Genomic DNA, 27,308 nt, shown 5'->3' on the forward strand with positions numbered 1-27,308 from the left:
ATTAATGAAAGAAATTGGTAAACTGTGTAGAATATACTGCCACAAAAGACATATTGACTTGGATACACACATATTCTCCTTCCAAGATGTAATTAATTCCATACCAAATGAATCCACTATGCTATCTCCGTCTGTTATACTGAAAAATGCTGAACCACCTAACAAAATTAAAGAATTAGTACACTTTCCTACATCTCGTCGATTACGACACCACGAAATAATTAACATTGCGCTAAACAACATCAAACGTGCCGCAGAGCGCCGAAGAAGACAGCAAATACAGGTTTGTCCACGCCGTGACTTTCACATTGGACAGAAGATATTAGTACGTACACACTATTTATCCAGCAGAATAAAAGGTAAGTGCAGTAAATTTGAACTTCTATACGCAGGTCCATATCGGATTCGCAGCATTCCTCATCCCAATGTCGTACACGTCGAAACTTTGAGAACCAGGAAAAGTAAGGGGAACCACCATGTGTCGAACATTAAACCCTTTATTGAATGAAACCACTTTATGATTTAACATGCTATGATGCCATTTACTAATTTTTATGACCACTTATGCAATTATATTCACATGATTAATTATTGATGACTATCGTATTTTTTCTTGGCAAGTGCCCAGCAAGGTAAGGTTAGCAGGTCGCTCTTCTTGTCGTTACACATAAGACCGTGCATATTTTTCCAGACAATCTTACGTATTTAATGAATAATTGTGCAATTCTATGTAGAGACGTATTAATTTTATCAAATTCTCTCTCCATTAAAGTCTTTAATTCTCGCCTCTATTAACTACACTACATACAAGCTGAACACAACGAACGTCACATTTGGTCTTTCTTATGTATGTACGATTGTTTTCATGTTTTGTTTGTATGCTCTGTGAAATAGTTAAGGTATAACACAGACCAATTGACTTTGACACATTTTTGCCCTATGATATCTCAACATCGTAACTGTTTTACATTTTTCTTTTTTTGCGCCTGCATTGTGATATTCTCTGTACATTTTTGCCTTTGAACACTGTCTATGCTTTTGACATATTACGTTTTCTGTCATGTTATGCTGTATGCTTAATTATGTCACCATAAACCAGTCATTATTTAGTGGGTATATGATTTAAATGCAAGACATTAATCTTTCTTCATCAATTTCAGAAAGAAATGATGCGTAAAGGACATAAATTAAACAGAAATGGGAATTTCAACTACGGAATAGACATAAGAAGATACAAAAACCTTATGAGGAAGAGTAAATGGATCAGAATTAACAAGCAATAACAAGAATATACTATACACATCGTAGAATAGCAGTCTTAACTAAATTTTTCTTTCAGAATACAAGGCGATTGATGCAGGCTGTCAGACAGAACTACACAGCTTAGTTTTAGTGATGAAATATGCTAGAGATAAGGAATAGTTGTGTAATGAGTAATGAAGTGATATTTTGCAGATGATAATGAATGCTGATGAATAATGATTAAGAATATGCTACTATGAATAATGAAGTTTTTCTTTACAGGTGATGATAATAATAAAGTTATGATAATATGGATAATAAAGTTTTTTCTTTACAGATGAGGATGATGTTGAAGTTTATGTATTTATGCTATGTAGTTATTTAAGTATTTGTTGCAGTTTGTTTTGACAGTATGTTTTATATCCTATGGTATGATGACTGAAGGTTTTGGAAAGGACAGCTATGGAACACATTTTTTATACACATTTCGCTACCTGTTAATTCGAAGTTCACTACTTTTCAGCATAGTATGCGTTTCTTCTTTCAGCTCAATAATCCATTTTGTATTTTTGTCAGGAGATGCCTTTCATGACACTTACTAAACTTGTTACTTATTAAACCTATACTAGTACTTGTATTTTTTTTTTACACAGTTGTGTCACAACCTTGCTACAGCTGACTCATGACGAATGACGCTACAAATTTTTCATTTACAGGAACAACCAAGAAGCAAATTTTTTTTTCTTTTTCTCTTCTTGCTTTCCATTATAATTACCCATAGGAATGCATTGCTAACAAAAAAAAAAAAGGTGTGTATCACCAGTTCCAAATAATGCTACCCATTTAAGAGAGTTCTGAATAATACTGAATGATGAACAATGTTTTGTACTATTGAATACTTGCTGGCCACAGAGTGCCAATAATTAGTGTAACTAAATGAATTATGTTAATAATATACCATTCATTAGCTCCTGTTTTCAATGATGACTTTTGATGTTTTGTAACTGGCCACTGAGTGCCAATAATTAGTGTAACTAAATGAATTATGTTAGTACTATACCATTCATTAGCTCCTGTTTTCAATGATGACTTTTGATCTTTTGTAACTGGCCAATGAGTGCCAATAATTAGTATAACTAAATGAATTATGTTAATACTATGCCATTCATTAGCTCCTGTTTTCGATGATGACTTCTGATGTTTTGTAATTGGGCAATGAGTGCCAATAATTAGTATAACTCAATGAATAATGTTAATGCTATGCCAATAATTGACTCTCCTTTTCAATGACGACTTCTGATGGTTTATAACCGGCCAATTAGTGCCAATGTTCCCTATAATCAGTTAATTTTATGAACATTATTCTGTAATACTAAATACATGGTACAGAAATGTTCAATAACTGGGCTATGAATGCCGCAAACTACTAATGTAATTCTCAATGAAGACTACTATGTGACTTAATGTCCTTCACCTTCTGACCTAACTACCTGGAATTACTGTAATATCCATTTGTCCTGTCTATCCTCATGATCATGGAGCACCATATTTGGTTTTTGCACTAATTCTACGTTGGTGTGCCTTGTAAGAGCGTGGTGTTGGCACGACATGCTGTCCACCACCGTGAGCGATGAAGACGTTATTATGGTCCCACTGTTTGGTGTACCTGATGTGCTGCCAAAATGATAACAGGGAATATTACTACGACATTTCAGTGTCTTGGCTACGCTGATAAATACTTCTGGGAAAAGAACTTCAAATTGTGTCACTTGGTGTTGTACTTCTGTGGAAAGATACGGACTTTCAGAGCAGCTGCGTGAAACCTAAGGAGCTACAACCATGATGCAATCCTTCCCTTTCCTATCCTAATTCTTGTAACATAGTAAAAAAAACATTTTTTATCTAACATGTTTTGTATTCATGACCTATACATTTTTTTTTTTATTTGATGATGTGTTCTAAACTACAGTACATGTGCACTTATGTCATGTGTTAATATGTTTTCTACTGAACTTCAGTGCCTGTGCACTTTTCTCATTTTTCAATATGATCTGTACTCATTCTGTATACATTTTGTGATTTCCTGATATGTTCAATACTTCAGTGCGTATGCACTTATGGCATTTGTTACTCATTGTATATACATTTCCTCATTTGCTGATATGTTCTGAACTGCAGTGCATGTGCACTCATGTCACCTGTCAACATGATTTTTTGCCATTCTGTTTATTTCTTACGAAAATGCTAAAGAGTTTTTCAGTGCATGTACACTTATGTCATGTGTTAATATGTTTTGTGCTGAACATCAGTAAATGTGCACTTTTGTTATTTACCAATATGATCTGTATATACATTTTTCTGATTTGCTGATACGTTCTGTACTCATTGTATATATTTTTTGTCATTATCTGATATGTTTTGTGTTCGGTGCATGTGCACCACATTTACTTCATGTTTTATATCAGTATATATGCTGTAATTGTAAAGTTGATTAGTTAAGAAAAATTTGTTGCTCATGGCAAGTCCAAATGACTCACCATCGCTGCCAAATTTTTGCCCCCCCAGTGGAGGGTTATGAAACGCGTACAGCGATGGCGAGGCATGACAGAATCTCTGACAAGAGAGTTATTTATTGTTGCTAGTCAGCGCTTGACCGCGCGAGAGTGCAGTTGCAGTCCAGTTGTGAGAGAGTTCAGTTGCGAATGGCAGTCAGTGCTAGTAGAGCGCGCGAGATAGTCGGAGTTGTGCGTGAGGATTCGATGGGCGTCGACATGGGTGTCTGGTCAAGGTTCAGGACGAGGTATATTTATTAAATAAGGTAATGAAGCAGCACTGCGCACATCTGATAATGTAATGTTTCTTAACTGTAACTAATTTGTTCAAGAATCGCCCCAATAATAATTTTGTTTTCAAACCAAGCATTTTAACAAAACAAACATTTTATTGAGAGAAAATTTCCCATGTATTTCCTGAAAGAAATATTTTACTTAAGTTCAAAGAATTTTTGCGATGCATTTCCTTCAAGCTATGGCGAAAAATAAGAGCAGATGCAATTTTACTAAGGTAAGAACAGGTCCGAAGATCGACATTTCGGTCTATTTGCGTTTTCCTTGTCACTGAGATTTCATATTTATTGAATTGACTTTCATTTTTGTGGGGAGCTTACACATGGCTCAGATTGCTGGTTCTCATTTAATTGTCATTGTCAATAAATTATTTTATTTGCTGGGAGGTTACACTAGGTTCTATTCTCGTTAACATTTAAATTTTGTGTTTCAAATTTCTCTGGCGAGGTTACACTTAGCACAAAGACTATTCACATTTAAAATATTTTCCTTTTTGCGGGGAGGTTACAACCGTAACAATCAAAGACGAAGAAAGAGGTTTTCTGATTAGGATGGGTGTGTGACAGGAATGTTGTAATTCTCCCACACTGTTCAAAGCACGCATAAAGCAGACTACCACAGTGAAAGAGCACATTCCCGCCTAAAAGAGGTCTACTAGTATCGAATTTAGGCCTCAGTGTGACGAATAATTTGTGATCGTGTACCCTGGAGTACGCCACTGGGCAATACTAGATCATGCACCGTAGGAACACGGGTAGAGAAGAGAAGCGAACTGACTGATATGTTACGCCATAGAAGAGTGCTGAAAATAAGTGGACCTACAAGTTAATGGAGAAGAAGGATCTCCGTGGAATCGGCGAAGAGAGAGATGTTTGAAAAACACCGCCAAGGAGAAGAATAAAGGTGATAGGACCTATGTTAAGAAGTTAACTTTCAAGTTTCTAATGGGAAATTAGAGAGTAAAAACTGTAAGGAAAGGACTGATAACTGGAAGAAAACTTCCATTCATCGAAATGCACATGCTGCTATACTTTCGTAGTCAGTATCAAGAAATTTTTTGGCTTCGCACTCTTTATACATATTTGGTGCGACGGTGAAAATATTTCGCCCTCCTTCTACGCAATGCTGGTGCCGTTCTTTCGTATTTTTAGACATTTTTCCATACAGTCGACGTCCGATATTATCTTCTTTTCTCAACGTACGATAATGTATTTCCAGAAGTGTGAAGTATCGGCTACAAAAACCCTCATGAGGAATGGTATATTTAATTCTCGCCTTTCAGAACACAGACGAGTGTGCTCCTGTTATAATATTCCATTCCCTGGTTTTACGCGCAACTGGTGATTCAGGCACCGAATTGCTCTCCGTTATTAAACATTCCCTTTCTGCACCTGCCGCTTTGTGTCGTCCTCTGTTCAAGACAGCCGCTCCAATCTCGTAAGGTATATCAAAGAGAATATTTTACAGTCACGAACTGGTGAGGAAGACGTGCGGATAAGCACAGGCAAAATGGAACCACCAAATCCAGTCCCAAACATTCCCTCTTCACATAAATGGAATTACAGAAGGTAAAGACCTAATCCTCTGTTAACTTTAATGAGGTACATTCCTATTTATAATCTTGTGAGACTTTGTTTCTGCAAATCAAGGCATTCGCAAGGAACCGGTTCTCAACGCCAAACCGCTTTAGAGAGGCTCACCTGTTCACTATTTGCTCAAAATAAACGTAAGGAAAGTTTCATTTCTATTCCGTGTTACATTGGTAACTGGTAATGGCATTGTTGTGTCCTGTGTTCGAGCAGCAAAATCAAATTTGTTCTGCTTTGTGATTGCAGATGGTCTGATTAGTAAGCTTCTAACTCTCTACTTCTGCTTGAAATCTAGAAGTATTTCCAACAATTGCGTCATATGTGTGTGTAAATGGTATAGTATAGCAGAAATTTATATCCGATCAATTCTTTACTTTAATAGTTTAAGGATGGGTATAGGGATGTTTTAGCTTCCTCTCTTACACACAAATATGTATAACAAACTATTTTTTCACCCTGATTTAAATAAAATATTAATTACAGTGTGTGGCCCCCTCAATTCAACTGAATTCATTGGCTTACGCTCACGTGTGTCACAGTGGTATCACGTGTGAACTATGCAGATGACGGATGTGGGGTCAGCCTGCGGTCTGGCGAATCCACTTTAGATAATTATTCACAAACTAGTAAATGATAATGGGTCGTCCACCATGTTGAATACTCTATCTGATTAATGTACTACAGTAATTCAAACCAATGCATACGTACAACCACTAAATGGTTGGAGCTAGTGCAGTGTGAATGAATAACAAAATCTGTGGGAATAAAAAAATAAAATAAATAAAATTAAAAACTAAAACACAGAAGATTACGAAAGAAAAAACTGAGTTGTGTACACTGTTCATCTTAACACTTCAACACTATGCAGAATCATAGATGTCATGTTACACATAGCTGCAGTATATGCATGTAGCACGCTCATTATACCTGGAAGTAATGTTTATCATAACTTTAGTTTCTTATATGTAGTTTGCAACAGCTATCCCTTTCCTATTATAATTCAAGTAATTCTTCTTTTCAACATTAGTTGTGTGGCGGATATGGTGATTAAGTTGCGCTCTGGTCATTTAATTACAGCACTAACGTAACTGGTTAGAAATATGAGAAATAGACCTTTTTAATGACACTAATTTACAACAGAGTGCATTACCGGACGCCTCCTGAGTCGTATCCATGAATCCATCCGAGTTGTGTTTCTCGGAAATGGAGATAAGTAAATGATTTGTAATTTAAGCTCAGTACAGAACTATCACTTCATGAAATGGTGTATCATTAAAATATCTACAAATGAGAAGAAGAAAGTAGCCCGTGTAAGTTTAAAGGAAATGCTATGAAATTACAGAAACGTTCTGCTGAAATGGACTTACTGGTTTATTAACATTGAAAAATACAGTGAAAAATAGATTTGTAGAAGAAGTTGAAAGTGATCCCCTGCAACTTTAGTATACTGCTGTGCACGTGTAAGCATGTTCAGATAAACCCAGCAAAGTTGGGAAACCAATGCTTGCAGCTCCACGGCTGATCTTGTCTTCCAGTTCCTGTATAGTGCGTGTGGATTTGCTTCATAGACCGTGCTCCTCAACTGTCCCCACGGGAGAAAAACACATGTTGTTCGATCCGGCGAAAGAGATAGCAGAAAATGTTTGGCGACAATTCGTTCCTCATTGAAGACATCAAGGACTTGTTCCAATGATACATTAGACATGTAACATGTTGCCCCATCTTGCTGGAAGAAGAACTATTGTCTTTTGTATGCAATGAGTTGAAAATGAAATACATCAAAAATGTCCGTATTTGCAACCGGATGGAGGATTGTGTCATAAAATACCAATCGAATGATGCGTACTCCTGTTTCACCGCACCAAACGCCGATTTTCTCATCATGGAGTGGTCGCTGATACACCGTTCTAGGGTTCACTGTTGCCCGGTACCTCGTGTTTTGTCAGTTCACATGACTCGAAAGATGAAACCATGTTTCATCACTCACTATGTAATGTAAAGGGTCTAACCAATCGTTGATGTTCCTGAACCATCACGTGCAGTAATCTACGAGGTTCCTGACTGTCATCCTCCCTCAATTGCTACACTATGGTCACGCGATATAACCTCGAAATACGACTTTTCCTGTATCCACTGCCAACTACTCATACTTACACGCCCTCGTAGGGCAATTTACGTGTGGACTGCTTTGGGCTCTGAATAGTTCTTCGGCGAATGTCTGCTATAACTTAAGGTGCGTAAACTGACGGAATTGTTTCTCGTTTCATATTTTGCACAGATCCGTCGATGCTTCAGTTTTTATTCAGGCTCTGTTTGCTCTCTTTGCTGGTAGTCCTCCATACCGATACTTCAACCCGAAAATTTTGCGAGTTTCCGCAATCTGATCTGTTTTTTCATATACTTCCACAATTTTTGTTCTTTTTTTATGGAGAAAGCTACTTTCCAGAACGTAAAAAGAAACGTCTAACTTCATGAAGGAAATAAGCTCAGATGCTGACACAAGAATGCTAACAGTCGATTACTGCATTAACTGTTATAGCTGTTTACAGCAGAAAGCGAAATGTTTCATTCAAAGGGGAGGCGGGCTACTTTTAACTGCACTACCCTGTATAATTTGCAAGCAAGGCGAGGATTGCTTCTTGGGAATGTTAGACATTTCTTGTCATTTCCATGAGCAAGCTGGAGGTACGGATATTTTTTTAGATACGTTCCCTAATCTACATTTTATATTACGATCCTTTTTAAGCGAAATATATGATGGAGGCAGCAGAATCGTCATCCAGAAATACGATTTCTCAACACTTTTCCAACAGACTTTCGCGCTGCTACTGTCATTCTTCCAAAGATTCGCAAACAGGTTGACTCAGCATCTCTGCTACACTCTCATACAGGTTTGATCGGAATGATTATTAGTGTTTCTCCCATTTCATACCGTCACCCATTAGAATCGAAATTAATATGAATCATGTAAATATCTCAAGAAGTTTACCACCACTCTTCTAATTTAAAATAATATGTATTAACAACTTTTATATTCAGGTGACATTCACGAAACGTAGTGGAGGCTAATTTCTGTGCTTATATTAATTATCTTATAGGCTACTACATTTTCGGAGTGTAAATTGGAAATACAATTCAGCGGATTGTAAGTTGTTTCCCCATAGACCTTTAATTCAGACTTTCAGTTACAATACCATCAAGACACTTGACATATTCTGACAGACAGATTGAATGTATGTTCCCACGTGTTTAACTCGCATTACTACGAGTAAAACACATTTTAACCTTAGGTACTGTTTTTTGGGAGGGGACGATCCTGTAGTGCTTTCCACTTTTCTTTGAGAAACAATAAGTATTAACCACAACCAGAGTAGTTTCTTGTCAAATGTATTTTGAAATAATTTTCCAAATAGTAATATTTATGTAACAAGTCTGTTGGATATTCTAGAATCAAAACCAGATAAAGTCATTATTAAACGTTTCTCTATTCTGTAAATGTTATTCATGCAGGTCAACTTTTCCAGAAAATGACTTTGTACCTCATTAGTGAGAGGAAATACACATAGAATTTTTTTTCTTCATTCGCAATTATTCTCTAACAGCTAACCAACAAATGCTGTGGAACAAAGGCATTTCATCGTATCTGTGACATGTGTTTCCGAGTTAACTCAATTTATGGTGTACTCCATCTATAGTCTCAAAGGCCGAACAATATCTGCCTCTGGTAGTTATTTATTTGAGTTGCTTACGCTTATAAACACGAAGTTCATAAAATTGTGGGAGATTGTAGCGTCTTGCGGATAGTGTACCTAGGAACAAATAAAGTTTTCTGTTCAATGCGTCGGACCAGTTTTAGAATCACATGAAGGAATGCGCTCTAGAGGCAGCCATAAGCGGTTTCCTGCATTTCATGCTGTTTTTATTGTTGTGAGCATAACTTTTCTTTGTGCGGAATTTGTAAATATTTTGAGATGAACACTTTTAAGTTCTGTGCAATACATTAAAGCTATTTGGAATTATTCTTAATTCTTCAGTTACATACCTTTATGGAGACTAAAATTCAATTACATTTTAAAACTAGTTATGTTCTCATTCAACAGTTTAGCCACATTTTATTGATCGTGCACCGTCTAGTAGCTTGAAATGGAAGATGGTCTTCTACAAGAATACATTTTCATCTTCATGATTACTTTGCATTTCACAATTAAGTGCCTGGCAGTGTGTTCAATCGAACCACCAGCTCCACACCAACAACTCTTTTAAATTTCAATACAGTATAATGTATCCCGGAACATGTTATCAGATCTGGAACACTAAGTGAATGCCATCATTCAAAAATGAAATAAAAAGTATATTAAACGTCTACTGCATAACTGAGTGGAGGCGGAAGTTCGAAAAAGTGTACCTGAATTCTCTTACAGCTTAATGATAACCTTCTAGCTTTGAAAAACTTTCTCATATTTAAAAAAAAAAAAAACAATGGTGCCATGTCGTTCAGCGAACTGATCCTATTCTTCACTCACATTTAGTCATCGAAGAAGTTCCCTTTTCTATCTAGTTTCAGTCGTACTGATCTTGTGATTCATAACGTCGATTATCTGATCAAATTTACTTGCGAACCAAGACATGGTATATTGCTTTCTGTCTGTTGACGATTTCAGAGGGGAAAGGAAACGTCACATCCCTGGTAATACTCTGCATCTCTCTCGCTCTCTCCCTCTCCCTCTCCTTTTCTCTTTCGCTGTGTCAATTATTTTCGATTTGTCGGGTAGCTGGATCGTTCATTAGCAGATTTATCTGGCAGTTACATTCGTCACGACTGGATCTGCAGGTGGTCTGTAAGGATTACGTGCATCTGGATGGCAATGATAAGCGACCATTTCAATGTGGATACTAGAAACGGCGGTAACTCGGGTGGGACGGTGAGAAGTCTACATTCATGATCATTGAAAAGATATAGTAACATTTTAGTCTTCATTTTTGGGTATACTTCTGATAATCGGACGTTGAAGGTGGGGTACTTACAGCGATTAAAGAGTACGTTGAAATCACGTATTGACTATGTCACCACACGTGTTCTGACGAAGTGTTTAGCCACACAGGCTTTGAATTGTGACGAATGAAAAAGAAATAAGCACTGTATCTTTAAATTCTACAGGAAGTTTTATTATACGTTTCGTACAATCCACTCCCAACAATTTGGTTAATCTCACTCACAAGATTAAAATTAATAGCATATTTTCGGAATTTGCCATTGCTAAATACGTTTTGTTTATGTAACGTGTCATCGTCACAATAAATATACAGCAATCCTAAAGCTTGACGTTCTTGTACACATAAATGTTTCATACCGGGTGGTTATAATTAAACTTTCCCTATTTAACACGCTATAACTCGAATAAAAAATACGGCACGACTACCAAACTTGGTACCATTAACGTCAAGGACTTTGGGAAGATAAATAAAGCAGGATAAGTTCAACCGAAACACTTTTTAGTGTGCTGCTACGGTACATCATATCACTGCATACCGGCAGCATTACTGCTGCAAACGGGGCTCAGTATGGCGCCCATCAGTGTCCAGAAGAGTCTGAAAGCCCAGGATTGCATTCTGCACTGCAAAACCAAGCATATCCGTAGGTATGCTGGCTCCCTTGTGTGAATGTTTCTCTGGTAAGTCCTGTCCTTCTGGTAACCTCACAACCAGAAATCAGAGGGAGTGAGATCAGGTGATCGTGCCTGCCAAGCATTTGGAAATGATCGTTTAGCCATGTGTTTCGGAGAAGCAAGTGAACTTCATGAACGATGTGCTGTGGGACCATATCTTGCATGAAAACTGTTGAGTTCTACGCGTCTTCCTCCTGTAGGGCGAGTATGACATGCTGGAGAAGAATATCGCAGTAACGCTGACCAGTCACACTGGTCCTAGCGCGCCAACCTGTTGAAGAAAGAATGAGCGAATGATGAACGTAACCGTGAAGCCACACCATACGGTGACACGTTCACCATACAGAGGAACTTCATGCACAGTGACTAAAAATGATCCCCACACTCGGCAATGCTGTGAGTTCACCTCACCCGATAGAGAAAATTCAGCTTTTTCTCTCCGTAAGATAGTACAGGGCCAGCGAGAAAATGGACGGCGATGTCAACACGGAGTTGTGCGACCTGTGGTGCAAGCCGTTGTACGATATCAGGGTGTATACGCGGACAAAGCAAAAAAATTCCCGGATTTCTCCCGGATTTCCCGGTTAAAAATACATTTTCTCCCTGTGAAAACATACTTTTTCCCTGTCAACTGACAGTACATTTTCTCTCGGAACTGTATAACTTATTCATGCTTTGAATGGTTATGGTTTTATACAAAAAAATGGCTCCGAGCACTATGGGACTTCACTTCTGAGGTCATCAGTCCCCTAGAATTTAGAACTAATTAAACCTAACTAACTTAAGGACGTCACAAACATCCATGCCTGAGGCAGGATTCGAACCTGCGACCGTAGCGGTCGCGCGGTTCCAGACTGTAGCGCCTAGAGCTGCTCGGCCACCCCGGCCAGCTATGGTTTTATACACGGGCATAGAATTTCCGGCGCTTTAGGAAACGAAACACAGGGGAACAAAAGTTTTGGAAGGATCTTTGATGTGCAGTAACATGTACGCTGCATATTTTCGTATTACGGAAGTATAAATTCGAATTCCACCACACAGCGCATGTTACTTTCCAAAGCATTGAAATCGAGATTGTGATGCGATTTGTAAGCCAGTCATAGCTCATTTCACGTGATTTTCACCAGCCGATGATACCAGGTATTCAGAGCTTATGACACGTGATGAAGTCAGCCAATAGCAACATCGCTATTAAGTAGCGCGAACACACAAACAGAAAAAGTTAATGGTTTAAATTAATATACACAGTGTTGCCACAAGAGAAGTAAAGCTTTCACTTATAATATTGGTCTATAGGATTAATACGGAATATACATAGTGTTGCTACAAGAAAAGTAAAGCTTTCACCTATAATATTGGTCTATAAGATTAATACGCTGAAAGAGAAGCTAAGCTTTCACATATAATGTTGGTCTTTTATGCGCGTATTACAATTTAAGATATATCACACACATTTGCCATTAAAATTTTTAATAACGACATAAATGTCTGTTCGTCTGGGCTTGAAATTCATCTAAATGACTCGTCATCAAAGAGTTTATTTTTAAATGAGAGTCAAACGCTCTTTGATTTAAGAAATTCATCGTACATTCTCGTACGTAGTTGAACTTGCGTAAAAGGAAATTTTCTTTGATAGTAACACTTTTCAAACTACCATTCGGAATATTTTACCGCGACGTGTTAGAATTAGGTTCATTTCTGCAGTTGCCAGCGCAGCGACGATGTCGTAGGGAGCCGTATGTTCGTACGTGTAAAACATTAAAAGATTCTACATTGGGTCATAAAAGAAACAAGACATTCGAACCTGCGGCTGCTTACACAGCCAACAGCCATATTTCTGTAGCCAGAAGCGGCAGAACGTACTACTCAACTGCGCATGCGCATGATTCCTCTTGTAACTGCTAAAACGAATCTTATCTAAAAAGTTGTGACGTGAAGCTCATCGGAGGCAATTTGTTGTTAAGAATCATTGCATTATCTTCCTAAAGCCTTCGACAAATTTTGCTGTTGGCAGACGCTTGTATGAGCACTTTGTTTTATGGCAGTATATGGCGCATTTATTTTGCATTTTTAAGTTTTATTTTCGTTATTTCACTTGTTCTAGTTTTATTACTGAAGTATTATTCGACAGTAGCGGGATACAGTAATATTCTTTGTTAGAGTATCGGTTCCTACCAGTGAAAACTACAAAAGTTTAACTGAAAACAATGAAAAATTCCCGGAATTCTAAAATATTCCCGGGTTTTTCCCGCTTTTCTCCCGGATGAAAAAATTCCCGGGTTTTTCCCGGGTCTCCCGGTTGTCCCGGGTCGTATACTCCCAGGATATGGATCACGTACGAATACCTATTCAGAATGGTTCGATGCGCCTTCCATACAGTGAACGAAGGGATGTTCAACTGCCGCAATACAGCACACGCACTGCATGACGATCGGGAATTACGAACAGCGTTGTCTGACATAGCAACAGTGATTTCATCAAACACCTGTGGTGCAACTGGTCGTCGGCATCTTCCCGGTGTGACACCCCGTTCTCCAGTTGATTCGAACTTCTTCATCAAACTCCACACAGCACATGGAGAAAGAGGACTGTCCCGTAATCCTTTCAGCTGACGAAGTGCAGCTGCAGCGTTATTGTTGTTATGATAATAGAGCTTCACCAATAATGTCCTGCTCCTTTTGTCCATGTCAACAAGTGCGCTGCGACTGGTCAGATGTGTGAGACCATGAAGCACGATGACAAATCACGGTATCTGGTGACCATAGTTGGATTAGGACGGTGGCGCTGTGACACCATGCGCTGGACATCAATGCTACCATGTTTGGTACACGTACGTTGAATAGTTTCCATGTCATAACTTGTTAAATAGAGAAAGGTTAATTGTAACCACCCAGTATATTATTTAATAGCTATTGATCATCTTCAGATGAGTGTAGAAGACTCCAAAAGAATGTGTTTAAGATGTAATTGGAAGAAGTGCAGCCAGCGGTTCTAGGCGCTTCAGTCAGGAGCCGCGCGACCGCTACGGTCGCAGGTTCGAATCCTGCCTTGGGCATGGATGTGTGTGATGTCCTTAGGTTAGTTAGGTTTAAGTAGTTCTAAGTTCTAGGGGACTGATGACCTCAGCAGTTAAGTCCCATAGTGCTCAGAGCCAATTGAACCATTTGTTTTGAAGAAGTGCAAGATAATTCAGACGTAAGAAGAGAACTCAAGAAACCGCATAATATCATAATGGGTGAATGTACGAATACCTCTGTTAGAAAATGATATACGAAATGTCATAAAATATGATCCAAAAAGGAAGGCGCAAAAGAATGTAACATATGGTAAAACTGATGGGGAAACATTGCTAGAGAGACAATCAAAAAGTATTAATCACATAGTTAGCATTGAAATCCCCGTGCTAACGAACCCTACAGTTCGAGCGATGTTAAAACAACACGACATACTGATAAAATTCAGTATCGAACAGTAATTCATTTTCTGTATTGGAAGGAAAGCAACGCTGTTAGAACGAGTATTGGACTGGTGTAAGGGTTCGTCAATAATTTCTCATCATATGATGCACCGTTCTGGATGTGCAGACCCTTCCAGTGTGGTCACACAAATCACCATGGCGAATAACGAAATGGCCGTCCATCACTCTCTGAAGAAACGGAAATTGCAAGACAAGTAGAGGTCCTGAAGAACGGCGTATCACATTCGAAGGGACAATGGAGCATGAGGAGTTAAGTTATGGATCGGCTTCAGCATCCTGCATCATATTTTTGCTGGATCCCACGACTGCTTACATCTTTTCAAAAAGATAGGTGAACCGAGGGAGAAGCGGAAACGTTGTATACGTATCGGGTTATCCACATGATTTCTTTTAATCACAATTAGTATGTTGGGTGTATCACCACCTCGCTACAAATCAAGCATTGAGCACGGAGTCACCACCGTCGAATAGCGAAGAAACAGACTTGATCATGCAAGGTATTGCTAAGTTCTTTTTGGGGCTCACATGACGTTATGCTAAATGATTATGTTTCTAAGGGGCAATGCATCAGAGGTATATGCTACCGAAATTTGTTGACAGCTTTAGGGATGTCGAGACAGAGCACTCGTCATGCTTCTTTCAGTTATAAATTTTACCTCACTTAGTACATTCTCCTGACATAACATAAAATTTCTTCCATCCTGGGAAGGACTTTATGAAGAACCCAAATGCAGACTCTTAGAATCAAGGTCACCGCTTCCGAAAAATACTCGTTTTGAATGATGAAATTGTAGAGAATGATGGACATTATTTCAGGGTCATGGCCACTACCTGATATGTTTTGGAGGTAGTATAACTTTATTACTGTAGCTCATACTATAAATAGAACGTAACTTAGCGATCCGCATGGATGGTGCTTGAAGCGGTAAATTAAGCAGGATTAATTTTACTGGATCCCAGCACACTAGTCGCTGCGTGCGAATTAATATCGCGCGTGTAGCCCAGACGTGTGTGACTGGTAAGGGACTAATAGTTGACAGGGGTTGGCCTCTAGGTGTCTTCTGGAGAGATATGAAAATGAACATTACTGATGTACCAAACGCAATATAAAAAATTTTGCAGTCATAGAGTGACATGAACACTAATCTTTCTATACATTGAAATGTTTCCACGAATCGAAGGTCTCTGCAAACAAAAGCGAATGTTCAATGGGCTCCACAGTAAAGACAAAATGGTAACTAACTTTTGAACAACCTATTTTCTATTACAGTAAAACGTAATTTCCCAAACGTGTAATTTCCCCTACTTTGACTCATCAGTCCACACACCGGAGGCGGCTGCTTTGCCCATGAAATTTAGTTTCATAACGCTCCATTTTGTTGAATACTATGAAACACACGCTACCATTGTCACATTTGTGTAACGACCCTAATCACGCGTTACGGCAAGGGCAATGTGCTGCATGACAGAAGCCTCACACTGGAAGCGCGAAACCTCTTAGCCAACGACTGTATGTGTTTAACCTGTTCGATTTATTTAGTCCTAGACGCCGTACAGTACCAGAAAGCTTTGTGGTGGAACAATTCTTCAAAAGAGGAGTTATCAGACTGGACAAAGATTTTCGTCGATCCGTTAGCCTTCTCGACTGAGAAGAAAAATAGCTGATCAACTTAGCTTTGTGACATGATCGCCACTCGTCTTAACCAGGAATCTACAGGGAGAAGTCTATTGCAAAACGTTACATATCGCCGATGAAATAGCACGACGTCCGCTATCTCCGTTGTATGTTCTTGTCACTCTCAGAGCCATCCAGTGCTACATACTAGTGCCTGTATGTATGGACGGTAATGGATATATACCTCTGAAAAGAAGGCAGGCGAGGAAACTGACAAGCGATTTGTTTCATCCCGTTTCAGGTGATCCGGTAACATATAGAGTGAGACTTGTGTCACTTCATTTCGTACTCGCAATCTCACATCAGGTGATATAGCCTCCAATATCTCTTGTAGAAACTGTTATAACGTATTGCAGTGATACACACTGAAAAATTCATTGCTGAAAAAGGTACTAAAATCGAGGAAAGAAATATATTTTCCAGAACCAAAGAAAACATGAACTGTCGTTGCATATAGTTTAACTGATTTCTGTCTGTTAGTCGAAATGTATTTTCTGAGTTCTTCGCGGCGAACGTTCGCTTGAAACTGGTCTAATCACGGTGGAAATGAAATAGTTGGAAACGAGGAAGATGTGTACTCAAAGTTCCCTTGACTGGATTGCCATTGTATTACGCTCTTTCCATTCACGGACAATTCGCTTAAAACATACGCGATGATTGCGATGAATTTCCGCTTATTCCGCTCGCAATTGGAGGTAACTTAAGAAAGTCAGCATCTAAGAAGTCACTAATTCTGACAAAATACCGATCTCTTTAGGTACTACATTTTGCAAACTATAAACCTTAATAACAACGTCTTCTTCCCACTATATTTTACGTCAATAGTAAGTAAACTTTTGACCAGCACTGTACAACGGCTTTGATGAAGAGATATTGCGAAGAGAGGGTGTTACTTGTTGGTTAATGTTTCCACAGCTCGATGCTACTTGACTTGCCATCACGTACAACAGTATATCGGTTTCGGTTAAGGGGAATGTTTCATGTCTCCACGCTAGTCGACACCATGGAACTGATGGGTAACTGAACCCATAACGCCATATACAACCGTAAATTGCGAAAAAGTTGCAGTTAATGATTCACCCAGTGTTAGCAGCGAGACTCTTCTGATTGGCGATAAATCCCTTACGGGGTTCAACAGGGCTCAATATTACTCCCACTACTGTTTTTCACGTATGCAAACGACCTTCCGCTTGATGTGAAACAAGAGAATTAGTTCACTGTATGAACGACAAGAGTATTGCAATCAGTTCAAACTTATATACAACAGCGAAGTGAATGGTAAATAACTTTTTTAAAATTTACTATTGAGTTGTTTCACGTGAATGTGTCTCACTCTCAATTTTAAATAGACACAACGTATTCAGTTACGAACGTCCGTCATAAGTGTAACAAGATGTGAGCAAATAATTAGTAGAGTGGATAGTAAGATTTTTCGGTGTTCATGTTCATGAGAATTTACACTTATGGTCAGTGCAAAAGTTGAGGTATTTTGCATGTTTTTATTCAGTAGGGCCTAATGTCATGTGCAATAATGCTCCGGGATAAATCGTACCTAACAATGAAAGAGGTAACGTCAAAAAAAGTACTTTAAGAATAATACGATCCTCTGATTCACGGTTATCTTAGAGACATGTATTTAACGATTTAACCATTTTGACTACTGTGTTTATTTCCTCATGAAGTTTGTTGTAAATAATCCACTGCAAGTCAAAAGGAAAAATGATTTATAGAAAAACATTACCAGTAATAAAGTAAATTCAAAACTTCCCAGTATGGTTATCTTTAGCACAAGAGTGAATGTACAAACGAAAATTTTCGATCATTTACTCAGCGACATATTGCGTACGACAGACAGCAAATCTAAGTTTGAAAACATAATGATGAAGTTCTAACTTCTATTTCACAGAAGAATTTCTACTTTCGTAACGTGTAAAAGGTGATGGGTATGAATTCTTGACTTACAACTGTATGAAAAAGGTCATTGTGAATGATCAGCATGCAGCAACATCTACAACTGAATGTGCAGAGTTAACGTTAGCCTTTTCTCTGCCATATGCACTCTCCGTCATTTTCTACAGATTTTCTTGTTGCTCCACGTGATGTTGCGTATTATCCTGACTTGGTAAATATCTCGAGCTCTACAATTTTATGTATTGCATAATAAAGTAAAGCTATATGAATCATGGTATTGATTCTTAAGGTACAGAGTTTTATGGTAAGTAAAATTCCATAGATTTTCAGAACCCGTTGTAAGGGATGTTCAGAACGTCTCCACTCGAGGGCCGCGCAGTCCAGAATCTGTAAGCTGATCGGGTACAATCGCAGTGAGCTTTGTCGCAATCATCCAACCGACACATCAGTTGGAAGACACCTGTTTGATAAACCACCGTTTCCTGTTGCTTGAAGAATTTCGTAACTGTTTGCTGCCTACCCTCGTCCGATGGGAATCATCGACCCTCCAAGGACGTATTTAAAGGATCGAAGGTGTTTCAATAGCACGGAGAGAGAATACGACGTTACGACAAGTGCTCAGGTGTCTCCCCATTCAGTTGGTGTAACTTGAGGCTAGTCTCCCAGATCGGCAGGCGTTTGTCGAATCGCTAGCAGGACGGAACTTGGTGCAACATTTGAAAACGGTGATTTTCGACAGACATACTGCCTTATACTCATTCTTCATTCGGCGAGGCATATCTACCATTGGTTGTCCTTCGGTAGCTAAGAAAAGAATAGCAACTTGTAGTTCCTATTGGGATGCATTTGGTAAAAACTTCGCCATAGTTCACGAAATCTGCATTTACCACAAGCACGTCGAAAAGGCGCGAATGTCAATCAACTACCTTGCCTATATGTCGGTGTTGTGCCCGCATCGTAGTCGCGCTGTGCTGCATATACCCAGTAGCAACGCACTCAAACGTAATGCACTTATTTCGCGCGGAAAAATAAATCTACAATGAGAAACAATTCTGTACTGTCCATTGCGCCGAGCTGCGTTCAACTGTTGGGACGGCGGCTGGCCTCAAGCAGCCAGTGGCAGGCGTCAGGTTGCCGGTGGCCGCTGTAAGACGAGGAACCGCTTGTCCACATACTGTTCTGAATTTGACGAAGTCACGGGCTCTTCCACACAAGGTGTTTCTATAGCTGGTGGATTAGCGAGGAACCAAATTATGTCTAAGTTTCGATCACTGATATATTTAGCAGGTAGCCTTTCGGCTTTTCAGCAGTCAAAGAAATAAAAGAATGAGCAGACACAAACTCGCCACTTTGCGTGACGTTTACCACTACACCACGATCAGTTACAGGACTGCAGCCGCTCTAGTGCAAGACAGCACTTCCTACAGACTCGTCCACATCCTACAGTGTTACCAGTTCATGATAAGAGCCGGGTAATTTTTTATTGTGCTATCAGGTGTACGTAGAAAACCGTGTTAAACCAGCTTCAGTGGAAACATGTATCGCTCATAATTAATTAATTATTATGAAGATTTTGAGCATTTCAATGTGTAGATCGCTATGGATTACGTCTAAAAATGGTGCTATATGCAGATCTATTTTAAAAATTTGCAGCACAGATGTAAACAAACAAATTTGTGCTAAGTGGTGATTTTTTGCAAAAAATAAAACTTGATTTACGGGCGATAGAATAATCCTAGAAATTAAGGTAAAATAGTGAATAAGATGTACTTTTTAGCGTGGTTCTGATGGTGTACTCATTTCTGTCGAGGGATGTATGTATCAAAATTTGTAACCTTAACTAACGAGATTGGTACTTCCATAACCATGTGGTGGACATCCAAGCCTATACAAGCGAGCGGCTATCTAGGCCAAGGGTCAGTCATTGGTCAGTCTTTTTGAGGGGTGGGTGGCGAGCAAGCCCCACTTGTGGATGGCCCATGTGGTCGTCTGAGAATTCTTCTTCGCGCCGATTTACTTCGACAAAAACTATTGTTCAATAGTGCAAGTGTGCAAGCATATATTTGGTGAACTGGAAGTGCTACGATTATTTGTGTGAGTACGATTTACGAGGTATACATCGTCGTCAGTGAACATGTGGCGAACAGTGATTTCGCGCCAAAACTGTTAGAACAAAGAGGACAGTGGAACTTGCGTTTATGCTCGAACTGATTGAGTAATTTTCGTTTATAGTGGTATACATTACTGCTATTTGGGGCTCGGAGTCCAATTATTATTAAAGTCAAACTGTAAACCGTCTCACCAGTGCTAATTTCATTGTGTGAAAGAATAGTGATTGAACTGTGTCGTGAAAAACTGATTGTGCTATAATAATCACCTAATTTGTGTTCCCTAGCATTAACTATACTCATGTCTGATTGAATAATTAATTCAAAAAACTATAACCAATGCTCGGGTGTGGAACAGTGTACTAATGCACCAAGTGTGGCAATCAACCCCTGAGATTTACGTGAGAGCCAAAATTTGCAGTAAAGTTTTTTAACCAACTTTTGTATACATTTGTGCAAACGCTTAAACCACACATCTTTATTTAGCGCCCCGTCGCAACATTCAGAATTGAAAAACAAAGAGATTATTTTTCATTTTCAGCATCGTTCGATATCTCACATCGCAGCATCAGGGCAGCTGGCGTTCACCCCCAGAGTTTTACAAGCAGAACGACCGAGCCGGCTGCCCACGCATATGCGCACAGTGCTCGTTTTGCGGTTCCACGCAGCCGTTTCCAACAGAGGGGAGTATTAACCTCTCGTGCGTGGAAATGCATGGAACGCGGACGCAAGTAAACAGCGCGCCAGCTTTGCCATACCAGAAAAACTGTATTCCGCAAAAGCCGTCATAGCGCCGGACACACAACGGATACCTCAACAATTCGAAGTTGATTCAGGCGCCACTCCCCTCGTAAACTCGGCAGCAGGCTATCGCTTCTCACCGCTATCGCTGTCCCTTCCCACATGTGGCAATTCATCATCATGCTGTCTACAAGAAAATCACCACATATATCGCTGTAAAGTGTTCCAAGTCCGAAATACATTCGAATATGATACCTTCCTCCTCTTTGGGATTGAAGTAATCGATTCTGTCAATATAGTCTCACACGGATCCCCCTGACTGCGATATCGCAAAAGGCTTGCGATCTTGACGCCATTCGATGTCCAACATACTGTCGACTGTGCATACGCAATGTTGGCTGCTAAAGGCAACATGGTGCTTGACTTGAGGTGTCTAATGTTGAGCGAAGTATGACACTACAGAGATTAGTTGATTTCTTCATTCGACAAGTAACTCACACCAGTGCTACAGAGCTAGTGGTGCTGATAAAAAGCAGAATAATTGCAACGATAAGGACAGCAAACATTCTAAAATATCTACAACAACATTTCTCGAAGTTGACATTTCGTCGGAAAGGGACCCAAGGAGAAAATAGTGGCAGATTAAATATCAGCATTTCTGCAAAATCAGCCAGTGGAAATGTGCTGTCGCATGAACTCGACTGTGCGACAATGTACATGAGGAGTACAAGGTCTTGAGCCATGTAGTCCGACATCATCGTCGCTCATCCCATCTCCATTGAAAAGTAGTAAAGGGCTATCTTTGTTGAAGGAGGCGGTTCTTTACATAATTACGTACATGGATGATCATCCGCAGCGTAATGAAAAGCTGTTATGAACAGATTTCGAACACGTCCGCAGCAATATGAACGCTTAGTGTTTGAGAAAAACTATGGATATTCAAGGGCGGTCAAGGCGCATTTGTCACAGAGCCTGGTGTTTGCGCTTTCAAGGATGCTCGATAGAGTTTACAGCATGTATATGATGGTGACATACTTCACAATGCCCAACAAATTGCGCGCAACGTAGAATACAGTGATTTCAAGGAAAGCGATGGATGGTTGCTTAACTTCAAACAGTGTAAAATAACGAAATTTCAAGCCCAGCGTCAACTTGAAGATGTACAACAGACTGCGAAAAAGTTGTAATGAGATATAACAAACATACCTCGTCGTTCAGTAGGGTGCTTGTTTTCAACTCTGACTATAGGGAATTGAAGAGGAAATGCACATGGAAGGAACCCAGTTAGGAAATTAAAGCTACAAATAGAGTTGTATCAAGATCAACTGAGATCAATACCTTAACACATTCCTGTACAATTATGTCTACTGTTAATCTAAGTGGCAAATTGGCTGGAAAGTTATTTATTAAGCTGTGAGAAGTTGGGGGCCCTCTGCCGGCTACGATTGTTTCTCTTGCGTTTTCTCTTGCAAGGGCAGTAGCGAATTTTACGTCCCAGCAATCAAGAGTGGGGAAGTGGGCTTAAGAGAACTACAGATATGGTATGAGGACTGCTTTTGGCCGAAAGCTGGTCAAAATAACCTGTTTTCCTTGGTATCTTACCTGCATATAAATTCATACTCCTTTAGAGCCAACAGTTTTTGAAATTTGTGGTAAGTTCTTATGGGACTAAACTGTGTGAGGTCATCGGTCCCTACGTTTACACACTACTTAATCTAACTTAAACTAACTCATGCTAAGGACAACACACACACCCATGCCCGAGGGAGGACTCGAACCTCCGACGGGGGGAGCCAAACGGACCCTGACAAGGCCCTCAGAGAGCGCGGCTACCCCACGCGGCAGCAATCTATCCCTTCTGGAAAGTGCGTTACACTGCAGTTCACACCATCTGGACAAATTCAGCATGTAGATTTTTATTTCTCCTTTGTCGATGAAATACGTTATCGCACTGTCTACAGCTATGTCTTAAAGGGATAGCCAGTTACACGATAAGCTCCTCGACAGACGACAGACACTTCACATTCGTTTCCATGCCATCACATTCCACCAGTTCTCATCACCCCGTTACAGCAATATGGCTCTGTATGCGTTATTTAAGTGTGGACAACTAGCTGAAAGCCCTGCGCGGTTTTGTGGCTCCCAAGAAGTTCGCCTTCGATCTTCATGGTGCGATGCTTTTTAATCAGATTGGCGTACCATTATCCATTCGGCTTTCATGGTGCTAGTTAATGGTTTGTTTTGAAAATTTCTCGAATGTCGACGATGTCCATTTTGCGAAGTGTAGTAACATACATCCCATAGAAGATTGATCTCTGCACCTCCTGCACGCTCATTTTCTTTCGCCTCTCAAGATATACTTGCTGAGTCATTAGCAGGTAGTATTATTCCTGTCATAAATGAGCCTTAGTTAAGATGGAACTTGCAACCTCGCACTCAGTGGATTCCTCGTCATATGAAATCTTTACCGATCACTGCGGTACTCTACATTGGAAAAAAATTAATGTGGAGAAGAAACACGCAAGCATCTATCTACTGAGTGCGTACAACACTCTCAATAGCACTTCGAGATAACTGATAATCTACCAAATACCCTAAAGATAAAGAATTATATACATTGTGTATAAAAAAACACTGTTGTGAAAATTCAGTCTCAAAGATTGCAGGAAAATGGAGAGTAGCATCCGTCACGATTTTTAGAGCACAAAATATACCGTTCAGCCACATTAATGTGTTTGTCAAAAACTTGAAAACTATCTCTTGCAGCGTGAAACGTGCAGGATGCGGGTGGATGATGTTCTACAGGCTACCGGAAGGGATGTGCGGTGCGCGAGCAGCCCGATCGGGATGGTCCCATAGCTTCTAGGTCTGGTCTCTTTTGAACGTTAGATAAATCACTCCGAATCCACATTACGATAACGACTGCACTGTTCGCTGCGTATCCGGACACCATTCGTTCACTGCTAGTGATGAAATCTGCTGTCTGTGACTTGCTACATCACATTGACGTCACAATAGGTAGTGGCCATATTAATGCGACTGGACCGTGTATAAACACTTTATCAAAGCAATTATTATCTACACATGCTTGGCAGAAACGGAGCAAGATTACCGCATGAATATTTCGGGTTTAACAACAATCAATCCTAAAATGTAGACTTTCACGGCCGGAAATATCATGTCCATTATAATTATCCGGGCTGTTATGCCGTGGTCGGTTGATGAATTCTGTGTCGATTCCCAACGTTTCGTCTCCGACTGCGGGAGACATCTTCAAGGGGGTCCGTAGCTCGATGGAAGGTCCAACACACCCACTGGCTCGCTACTGAGCATAACAACCCGGATAATTATAATGGACCACAATCAATCCTGTCAACATAAAAGCACTCAGAATACGCTACCAGACGCACAGCTGCCTATGTGCAAATTTAAGGGCCCCCTCAATCCTACCACACAAAGAAAATTATTGTGCTTTGCGCCACGGGTTCACGATAAGAAAAGTGTCACAATTCACTTCATCACTATTTACAAAGCCAATGGACTTGCCGCAGTGGTCACACCGGTTCCCGTCAGATCATCGAAGTTAATCCCTTTCGGGTTGGGCTAGCCCTTGGATGGGTGACCATCCTGTCTGCCAAGCGCTGTTGGTACGCGGGGTGCACTCAGCCATTGTGAGGCAAACTGGGGAGCTACTTGGTTGAGAAGTAACGGCTCCTGTCTGGTGAACTGACATACGGCCAGGAGAGTGGCGTGCTGATGACATGCCCCTTTATATCCGCATCCACTGACGCCTGTGGGCTGAGGATGACACGGCGGCTGGTCGGTACCGTTCGACTTTCCAAGGCCTGTTGGGACGGAGTTTACAGCTTCAGTGGAAACATGCCCGAGGCAGGATTCGAACCTGCGACCGTAGCAGTCGCGCAGCTCCGGACTGAGCGCCTAGAACCGCTAGACCACCCCGGCCGGCATTCCAAATGTGATTCACGGATAATGTAGCAAGTTGTTCTGTTTTTGCTGGTGGACAGTTTTATATTTCTGTATATTTAAAGTATGTTGACTACCTTGATACCATTTTCCCATTTTATGTGATTTATAAATAGCTTGATAACTAACACAATTTATAAAGAGCCATTTAACTGTAGCAACCGAATGTCTGTTACAGTCATTTACACAGTTTACTTCAGCAAGCACTTTTACCACTTGTACAGACAGCCCCGCAGTTACTGCTCAACAGAAAATGAAGTACGTACGAATCTTTCCCTCAACTACTTGGTGTCCGCCCCATGAGCTTACGCTGGATAAAGGCATCGGCTTAAGTACTTGAATCTTCAATACATATGGACTGGGTGTTAAGCCAATTTCAGTCGTAGATTGTGGCGTGGGCGTGCTCTGAGAGAGTAGAATTGTAGGATGTGGTTGGACTTTATCCATTGCACAGTCTTTTACGAAAACTGTGCAAGAACAAGGAAAAAGCATTACTTTAGGTAGGCATAGTATCCACAAACATATTCAGGGAGAGGGAGAGATCTGAAGTAGAAGAAAACAGAGAACTTACATTAGCAAAATTCGCCTGTTAGAGTTCCTATTTGGTCAGTTTCTAATCACCCACCATTCTCTGGAGTGAGAGCTATTCCTCTAATGAACTTTCATGTGAAAGGGATAGTCGTAATCTCCTATCTACACGAAGAAAAAACTCATCATCTGCAAGTTGCGCCTACCTACGCAACAAACACACACACACACACACACACACACACTCACACACACACACACACACACACATAAACATGATAAAAATGTAATTTTACTCGTAGGTTCATTTCTGCAGAATAACTAGAGTTAAATCGTGGAAACTTATTAGCCCCACAACAATTTCCGTTACTATGTTTCACATCTACTGCTGTCAGCGCTGCTGATTCTCTCAGATCTGTCCGTCTATGCGCAGCATTGCTTAGTTATCTGGTCCCGCTACCAGCTCTGGTGCCGATTTTCTAAGATTATGATATTATGAAACTTCTTCCAGATAAAACTGTGTGCCGGGCCGAGATTCGCAACCTTTGTCTTAAGCGGACAAGTGCTCCACCGACTGAGCCATCCACGCCCTACTCACAATCCTTCCTCACAGCTTTATTTCTGCCAATACCTCGTCTCCTACCGTCCAAATTTCACAGAAGCTCTCCTGCGAAACTTGCAAGAGTGGCAACCCTGAAAGAGAGAATGTTGTGGAGGTATGGCTTGCCCATAGTCTGGCGACTGCTTCCAAAATTCGAGTCTTGGTCCAGTACACAGTTTTAATCTGCCAGGAAGTTTCATATCAGCGCACACTCCAGAGTAAAAATTTATTTCTGGAAACATCATCCATGCTGTGGCTGAGCCATTGTCTCCGCAATATCCCTTCTTCCAGGAATGTTCGTCTTGCAAGTTTCGCAGAAGAGCTTGTTTGAAGTTTGGAAGGTAAGAGACGAGGTACTGCTGGAAGTAAAGGTGTGAGAAAGTGCCGTGAGTCGTGCTTGGATAGCCCACAGTCCACCTTTCGCCGCTAACGTAATGCGAACGTGCTGTCGTTCCAGCGCGCGCTCGTTGTTGTTTACTGTTAGCGGTCGTTACATACGTGTCACCTGTACTAGGATCATGGCTAACCGTTTTCGAAAATCCACACTGCGATTCACCTTCTGCAATGACTACCAGACCAACGGACTTGGAGGTGGAACTCTTCCCACGCGACGTACCTAAGATCAAATCTTCCGACCTTTTTGGGCATCCATTCGCCCATCTTAAGCAGTACGGCGTACGTCAATGACGCGGTGTGAGAAAGAAGACATCAAACACGAAATACCCTTTTGCCACGCCGACGGCTATGTTGACCACGCAGGCTTAAGCACGTGCAACACACGAGTTTTCGAAATACCATTAGTGCTCCCAGCGGAAGACGTTACCGCGGCATTCAGCCCCTGTGGCACTGTACGTTGCCACACTGCCGGACGCAGGGCGCAGTTCCAAACGCAGCCCATTTTTAACGGTGTACAATAGATCAGCATTGAACTCTGTTGCC

Source organism: Schistocerca americana, chromosome 5 (genome assembly GCF_021461395.2).
Source record: "Schistocerca americana isolate TAMUIC-IGC-003095 chromosome 5, iqSchAmer2.1, whole genome shotgun sequence".
In the NCBI taxonomy this organism is placed as follows: domain Eukaryota; kingdom Metazoa; phylum Arthropoda; class Insecta; order Orthoptera; family Acrididae; genus Schistocerca; species Schistocerca americana.